This window comes from Suricata suricatta, chromosome 13 (assembly GCF_006229205.1).
Source record: "Suricata suricatta isolate VVHF042 chromosome 13, meerkat_22Aug2017_6uvM2_HiC, whole genome shotgun sequence".
NCBI lineage: Eukaryota > Metazoa > Chordata > Mammalia > Carnivora > Herpestidae > Suricata > Suricata suricatta.
Genome location: NC_043712.1, coordinates 87,799,236 through 87,807,200, shown reverse-complemented (window position 1 = coordinate 87,807,200; position 7,965 = coordinate 87,799,236). Strand labels below are relative to the sequence as shown.

The 7,965-nt window shown below is 60.4% G+C and overlaps 1 long non-coding RNA gene across 1 annotated transcript; it reads right to left on the bottom strand.

Moving 5' to 3' along the window:
- Positions 1 to 4,658: 4,658 nt before the first annotated feature.
- Positions 4,659 to 7,663, bottom strand: LOC115277109. The gene is made up of 2 exons (XR_003902223.1): positions 7,576 to 7,663; positions 4,659 to 5,354 (listed from the first exon to the last, which is right to left on the bottom strand). It is a non-coding gene; the product is annotated as an uncharacterized LOC115277109 (long non-coding RNA).
- Between the last annotated feature and the right edge of the window lie 302 nt (positions 7,664 to 7,965).

Genomic DNA, 7,965 nt, shown 5'->3' with positions numbered 1-7,965 from the left:
TCTCGTTCCCTCCCCTTTGCCCTCCCCTTTCTTCACCTTCCTCCACTCCTCTCCCTCCTCCCACCTCCCCTCGTCTCTCCCTCCTCCTCCGCCCGCGGGGCCCCAGAGGCCGCCCCCTGCCCTGGCTGGGCCTCTGCTAGGCACAGCACCGGGTTCTGACCAAGTGCCCGGTTACCCTCTCTCACCACCTGCTAATGGTCCAGCTTGCCCCTCCTGGGATCCTGGCCTGACCCCACCCTTTCCAGGCCCCCCAGACCCCTAAGGTTTCGTGCACCCCGGAGCCCTCTTGTGGCTCTGCTGGGAACCGGCCTGCACAGATGTGTGGACAAGCCCTGGGCCCAGGCCGGTTTGGTTGCTCCTTTGCTTCTTAGTAAATCTGACTTTGGGCAAGAACGTTCCAAACAGGCCCCCAGCATTTCCCCGGGTGAGGTGGGCAGGCACGGCCTCCAATCTAGGCTTTTCCTCAGCCCTTCTGTGCCCCTGTGCCCCTGCTTGCTAAATGTCCACTGTCTTCACCGATTGGCAGAGAGTTCCCCAGTGTGGCCCCTGGTGACACATTTGTACTAATGCAGGGGGTGTGGGGCCTTGGGCACCCTCAAAAGGCTGCTCCCTTCTGCCCTGGTGGGAGACGTGACCTTGGAGGGGCGACTGGCTGGCCCAGCAGGACTGCAGAAGGGTGCTTCCCAGAGAGAGGAGCACAGCTCCCTGTGAAACAGCAGGGACTTCCACACGTGTAAGAGTCAGGGTCTCCCTCCCCCGGCCCAGCTGCAGCTGCCTGGGCTGCAGCACCCTCCGAGGGGACCAGAGACAGCTCTCCTGGGGACCACCTGCTGCACAGAGCCAGAATGACACTTACAAAGTGAGCCCTTTCCTAAATGATCAGCCATGGCCCAAGAGCCTCAGTCCCCCTCAGGGGCCTCCGCCCATCTCTGCAGGGGCCCCATGAGGCCTGGCAAAGGCTAAGATGGTGGGGCCAGTGCTGAGGGTGCACCAGGGGGTGGGGCCTCACCCCTCCCTCTGCGGTGGTGGCAGGGGTCACTGAGTCTGATAGGCTCCACCTCGTCTTTCCTCCCAAGCTTCTAAGATGATCTTGGGAGTCCGTCCTGCCTTCCCCAAGGTGAGGATAGGGCGGCCATTTCTGAGGTTGGCCGGGCATCGCCAAGAGAACAGCCCTGTGCTCCATGTTCAGTGCTGGTGACAGTACAGGGACGTGGGGAGACGTCCTTTCCAAGCTCCTTCTGGCTGAAGGGGGCGTCAGTCTATGTCTCATCCCTTGGGATGCAAGCCCGGTGGGAAGGGATCAGGGCAGCACTGTCTTCCCAGCGTCCCTGGTGCTGAGCAAGGCCCACTCTTAGGATCTGTGACTGCAAGCATCTCAGAGGTGGAGGCAATGCTCCTCTGTATTCCTGACTCATTGGACACGTCTGGAACATGATGCCCTTGCTTGGCGCCCAAGGACAGCCACCAGCAGGCCGCAGGAGGGAAGTCACCACATCAGGAGCCTTCAGCCTGAAAAATGGATGTGTGAGCACGAGAGGGCCGAATCCAGGTATTTGTGGAGCTGTGGAAGCATCCGGGAAGAAGGATTACCCTGTGGGGCCATGAAGGGCAGGAGGAGGACGAGGAGGACAGATGGATGGAAATTAGATTAGAGAGTAGATTTCCGCCTGCTGTGAGTGCTTGCTGGCCCATCCGCCTGCTGGAGGAGCGGCTGCCCCGGAGGAGCGTCTAGACAGGTCCTGGGGCCACCGCCACCTGAGCCTGCAGACGGGCCTGCTTTGGGGTGACCGCCAGAGCCTGTCTCATCGGGGTGACCGCCGGAGCCTGTCTCAACCGGGGTGACCGCCGGAGCCTGTCTCATCGGGGTGACCGCCGGAGCCTGTGCCGGCCGCTAGACCTGGGCCATGCTCTCTTTAGCGCCTTGACCGGGAGCGGTTGCGTCCGGGTCAGCACTGTATGCCGTGACCCTCTGCGGCCTGTGTCCTCATTTGTGTGAGGGGGAAGGGGAGGCTTCAGTGTGAGCACCACTGGCTCCACACCACCCCCAGGGGGCCTCCGGTCCCGCAGCCTTGCCTGGGGCACACCGAGTCACCCACTTTGTCTTTTTGTTCTTGTCACCACTTTACATTCAGTTTTGTTTTTGTTTTTGTTTTTGTTGTTTTAACTTCAGAGCGAGAGAATGAGCGGTGGAGAGGGGCAGAAAGAGAGAGTCCCAAGCAGGACTCAATGCCACAAACCATGAGTCCATGACCTGAGCTGGATTCAAGTCAGACAATCAACGCATTGAGTCCCCCAGGTGCCCCATTATGGGACATGTTAACCCCGTGCACAGGAGTGGCCTAATGAGCCCCGCGCACAGGGCCCCGGTCCTGTGTCCCCTCTGATGCACGCTGGCCCCCCAGTGCTACTCTGAGGCGCATGGCTGACAGCTTCTCCAACTTGTCTTGGAGCTTCTCCAGAAATGCAATTTGGATCCCTAGGTCACGTTGTGCGGAGCATCTCTGCATTTCTCACATGTCTCCGTGTGGGAGCACAGTCTCCATGGGGAGAGAGCACGGTCTCCGTGTGGGGAGCACCGTCTCCATGGGGAGGGAGCACGGTCTCCGTGTGGGGAGCACCAGTCTCCATGGGGAGAGAGCACGGTCTCCGTGTGGGGAGCACCGTCTCCATGGGGAGGGAGCACGGTCTCCGTGTGGGGAGCCCCGTCTCCATGGGGAGGGAGCACAGTCTCTGTGGGGGAGCCCCGTCTCCATGGGGAGAGAGCACGGTCTCCGTGTGGGGAGCACCATCTCCATGGGGAGGGAGCACGGTCTCCGTGTGGGGAGCACGGTGACGGCACAGATGATATGAAATCCAAGGGAAGCCCCGTGCAGCTGCTCAGGCACGATGGGCTCTGATCAGCTTCCACTCTGGCGGCTGTGAGCGTGAGGGGGTCCACCCGCCTCCGCGCCTCCGCGTCTCTACAGCAGAACATGGATGCAGCCCTCCCAGAGCAGTTTGAAGTCGGCCCCTGGGAAGGTCTGAGCCGGGTGGGAGGTGTTTTCAAAGGACTGGTGCGCCGTGTCCCGCCTGCACCTGCCGGTGCTTCCCCAGCCAGGGCCGTAGGCAGGGGCTCAGCACGTGGGCTGTCAACACACACAGAAGTGACAGCCCCTGCAGAGACGAGCCTCGGGATGGAGGTAGTGTCTGAGGAGCCTGTGCCGCGCCCACGTCTGGGGAAAGTTTGAGTGTGACCACCAGGTACTGGCCGCAGACGGCATGATTGCCACTCCACCCCTGCCTGCCCATCCCCTCCTCCCGTTCCAGGCCCACCTCCCAGGAGCCCCCCAACAGAGGGTCCTCCGAGGGCGCCAGCAGGCACGTGATTGTCGGAGCTCCCTCTTCGGTGGCCAGGGCGCGACCTCCTGGGACCACACCAGATGCAAACGTCTCTTCTAGAAGGCTGCGTTCTGGCAGCAGCTATAGATAAAGCCTCGCCGAGGCCTCGCCGTTGTTTCCAGCGTCCCTGGTGCGGTGGCTGTCAGGCCACTAAGTGCCAGCTTCCTCTGGGGAAGGAGTACACCCCAGCCTCCACGTGAGCACACTTTCCACTCCCTTGTGGTGTGCGCACAGCGCAGACCTCCCAGGGAGCAGGGCTCGTGGCGTGGCGGGCTCTTCCCCAGCTGGGGCCGGGAGAGCGGGGACCGGGGACAGTGGAACAGGTGCTGGCGTGACCGGTCGCCTCACCCGGGCCGCTGTCCCCAGTTGACCTGCACCAGCAACGCCTTCCGCCTTCCTGACCCTCAGAGCCACCTGCTGAGCCAGCGACAGAGCTGTGACACCTCCCTGTGCCCCTCCCTGTGCCCCTCCCTCCTGCCAGGGCCCACCGGCGTTAGTGACCGCCAAGGCTCAGCCCCAGCATTGTGTCCCCAGCCCAACCCACGGCGGCCCGGGCAGGGCGGTGCACCCCTACGCCCACGTCACCTTGCACCTGCATCCGCCATAGCGATTCCTGGTGTGTGCTTTGTAGTCCCGTCTTTGTTTTAAGCTTCTGGAGCCTAGTGACCTCTCTGGACCTGTTTTCAGAATAATGGTCTTAAAGGTATAGAACAACGCAGGGTTAGAGAGCAAACCTATTAGCTGAAAGCCAGTTATCAGCGTGTGTGAAAGGAGGATCTGCTCGCTCCTCTGTTTACAGGTTGAGGAGCGCGCTCCGGCAGCGAGCGGGTGTGATAACCTGTAATTCTGCAGTGGGAGTGAGCTGCTCCGTGTTTCCAGATGCGACGTGAAGATACCTGTGATTCGGGCGGGGGCGGGCCACCCGCTGACGTGGCCGGGCTCCGTCGCTGCCATGACGCTTGGAGGAAACGCTACATTTTAGTAGGGTTCGTGGGGGGTCAACACACAGCTCTCTTCCCCCATCCATTCCTTCTGCACACACCTTCCAAAGCCTCTCCAGATTAAGAATTACTGTTTTAGGGGGGCCTGGGTGGCTCAGTCAATTGAGCATCTGGGTCCTGATTTCAGTTCAGGTCATGACCCCAGAGACTTGAGACTGAGCCCCAAGGAGGGTTCCGTGCTAAGCCTGGAGCCTACATGGGATTCTCTCTCTCCCGCTGCCCCTCCCCTGCTCATGCTCTTGCTTTCTCAAAGTAAACAGACCTTTTGTTATAAAAGAATTACCATTTTAAAGGGTGTTCCTAGATTTTATATACCCACCTAGTGCAATGCTTATATAAAATCGCTCCCAAACATGTTTACGTTATTATTAGGGAAGGAGGTGGGACTCTTGGTTGCAAGTTCAGCTCACATCTTGGATCACTTACATCTAAAGGTGCTGCAGGTACAGCTGGATCCAGGGGCTGGGACGCTATTGTTGGGCTTCCTCCTCCCCTCTGATTGTCTCTGGTTCTGCTGAGGTGTTAGCTTCCCTCTCGTGCCACAATCCACAATAATGACAAAGACTCTCTCTCTCTCTCTCTCTCTCTCTCTCTCTCTTTGAGAGTCTCACGCAAGGACTAAGGTTGAGTCTCAGGCCCAACCCATGAACTTATAACCCTGAATAGGATGGGAAGTCACAACCGGTCAGACCTGGGCCACCTGCCTGCGCCCCGGGCAGGGTGTGTCCATCAACTCCCAGAGCCTCGGGGCTGGGTGGGGGCAGCACCCTGGTGGATGGATGGTGCTGAGCAGACAGAACTGCATGGTCCTGCTGTGTTAGGGCTGCAGGGCAAGTGTGTCACCGCCCACCTCACACTTTGGGAGCGTGGTTTGCGGAGACGCAGGGGCTTCAGGAAGGTGGCCATCTCTTTACTTCCAACATCACATTGCCAGCGGCGGACAGGCAGACTGCGGGCAGCGTGGCCGTCCTCCACCTGCAGGGAGAAAGTGCAGGCTCACAGGTCCCCTGGCACAGGAAGTGGCACGCATCGGCTCTGTCCCGCACCCCAGACCAGAACTTTGTCACGGGGCCGCTTGCGGCTGCAGGGAAGCTGGGACGTGCAGTCGCTAGCAGAGTGACCGTGAGCCCAGCCACAAGGAGACCGCATTAAGGAAGGGGAAATAGATATGAGTGCCAAGTTAGGAGTGCCCCCAACATGCCAGTGTGGATAGCGCTGTAAGAAACGTACGTTTAAACTACCCGCCCACGGGAATTCTAGCGATGAGGACGCGGTGCAACGAGAGGATGTGGAGCAGCGGGGGGGCGGGCGTGGAACAGTGCGGCTGCTTCGGAAATCCTCCAGCAGCACAGCACGTTAGAGGCAGACGGGCGCGGGTCCTCAGGCCTGCCAGCCCCCTTCTGGGTGCACACCCCGCGAAGCTGAGGGCGCTTTCCCCAAAAGGCTGGTAGCGGCTTTATCGCGACCTCAGATTGAGAGCCATCCGGTGGACGACAGCAGAGAGGCAGAGGGATCCCGGTGCGTTCACCCAGTGGATGCCACTCAGCCGAGGAAGAGGAGGATCCGCGCCAGGACCCGGACGAGTCTCTGAGACACGGCTCCAAGCGTCAGGCGCCCCACACGAAAGTGCACGGTCTGCATGTTCCGTCCATTGAGTCTGGTTAGGGGCCCCGCCTGACTGGAGTTCCGGGTGGGCAGAGGTGGCTGGGGGCGGCGCTGTGCCCCTGACACGCCAGGGCTCCAGAGCCCCCTCCCAGCATGTGGGTAGGGCCCGCAGGCCTTCTTGCCCCGACGGGCGACGGTCCAGACCGGGATACGGGGTCTGCATTTATTCTGCACGTTTGTGTCCTTTTGAGGCAGGACCTGGACCCCAGTGTTTAGACTTCCTGGAGTTGTGTCTCTGCACATAGACGTGTCAGGAGGGGCTGGCGAGTGTAAACAGGGACAGTGACAGAGGCACACGGTGGTAAAGTCACCCACCCAGGGATGGCAGGCCACCTCACATCTGCCTCGGCCACCGTGGGTCAGCTGACCGGGGGACAGGACCCCCTCCAGTTCATCAGGGCTCGGACAGCACGAGGAACTGGGTTCTCCCAAGGGAAATCCGGGCCCTCGGTCGCTGCTGTGACCTCGCGCTGAGACGCAGCCCTCTCCTCGCTCGGCCGAGCCACGCGGGCCTCTGCACCTGCACCTGCTGCCTGCCTTTCCCTCAAGACCCTTAGCCTTGTCGGGGGAGGCGCTGACTGTCCGGATGCGTGTGGCTCACTGCCCTGGCGGAGAGGGGAGGTAGAGGAAGGAATGGCTTCGGATGAGAACCCACACGGCCACGGACGACACCAGCCCACCTGTGACGGCCCGCTCCAGAGGAGGGTTTGTGAGGAAGCCTGGCCAGAGGAGTTGCCTGTGGACATCAGCCACGTCTGAGTCAGGCCGCTCTCCCAGTGTGGTGGCCGATGGCCTGGCCCCTCCCCCACCCCGGGCCGGTCCCCTCAGGGACAGGACACCTCTGCAGGGGCCGCCTCTCTGCGCTTGCCTGCAGAACACCTGACTGGTGTTTTACTCAGAGCCCAAGTCATTTTTTTAAGTTCATTCATTCATTTTGAGAGCTAGAGTGAGAGAGCAAGCACGCATGAGCAGGGGAGGTGCAGAGAGAGGGGAAGAGAATCCCAAGCAGACACGGGGCTCACACCCACGACCCTGGGATTGTGACCTGAGCTGAAATCACGAGTCAGACGCTTAACCAACGGAGCCCTCGACGGACCCCCGGGCACCCCAGCCAAAGTCGTTTCAAAAGAGAGCATGTTCGGGGCGCCTGGGAAGCTCAGTAGGTTCAGCGTCCGACTTCAGCTCAGGTCATTGTCTCATGGTTCGTGAGTTCGAGCCCCATGCCAGGCTCGGTGCTGACAGCTCGGAGCCTGGAGCCTGCTTCGGATTCTGTGTCTCCCTCTCTCTCTGACCCTCCCCAGCTCACAATCTGTCTCTCTCAGTCTCTCAAAAATAAATAAACATTAAAACTTTTTAAAAAGAAAGAAAGAGAGCATGTTTGCGAAGACTGAGTTTTAACCAGAATCAAGGTGAAGTTCTCTACTGAAGGAGAAGCTGGAGAAGGCCTCGGTTTCCACAGGAATGGTGTGCACCGTGTGGGGCCCACCCGCGCACCGGAAGCAAGCCAACCCACACCGCCAGCCCTGCTTACCCCCACTTTCCAGGACGTGCGGTCTGAGACGCCAGGCGCCCCTTCCTCCAGCCCGCAGACCCCGCAGACCAGCACGTCCGTGTGCGCCTGCTCCCCACGACACCCCGCCCCAGTTCCGCTCCACCAGTCTGTCTGATTTGCACTTTACCCTGAGAGTCAGCTTTCTGCGAGCCAGACGGCTCTGCTCCGTTTCTTCTCCAATTGCAGCAAACCACGCGCATGAGGGAGAAAATGACTCAATCTGACACCCGAGGTCCAGTTAAAAGTGCTTCTCTCCCTGGCTGCCAGCCCATGCTCCAGAGGAACCCCTTTTCCATGCTGGGTGCTGCCCTGGAGAAGGTGCTCTCTCTGTTTCCTGTCGTCAGCCTTACACGGGAGCGGACTGTGTCT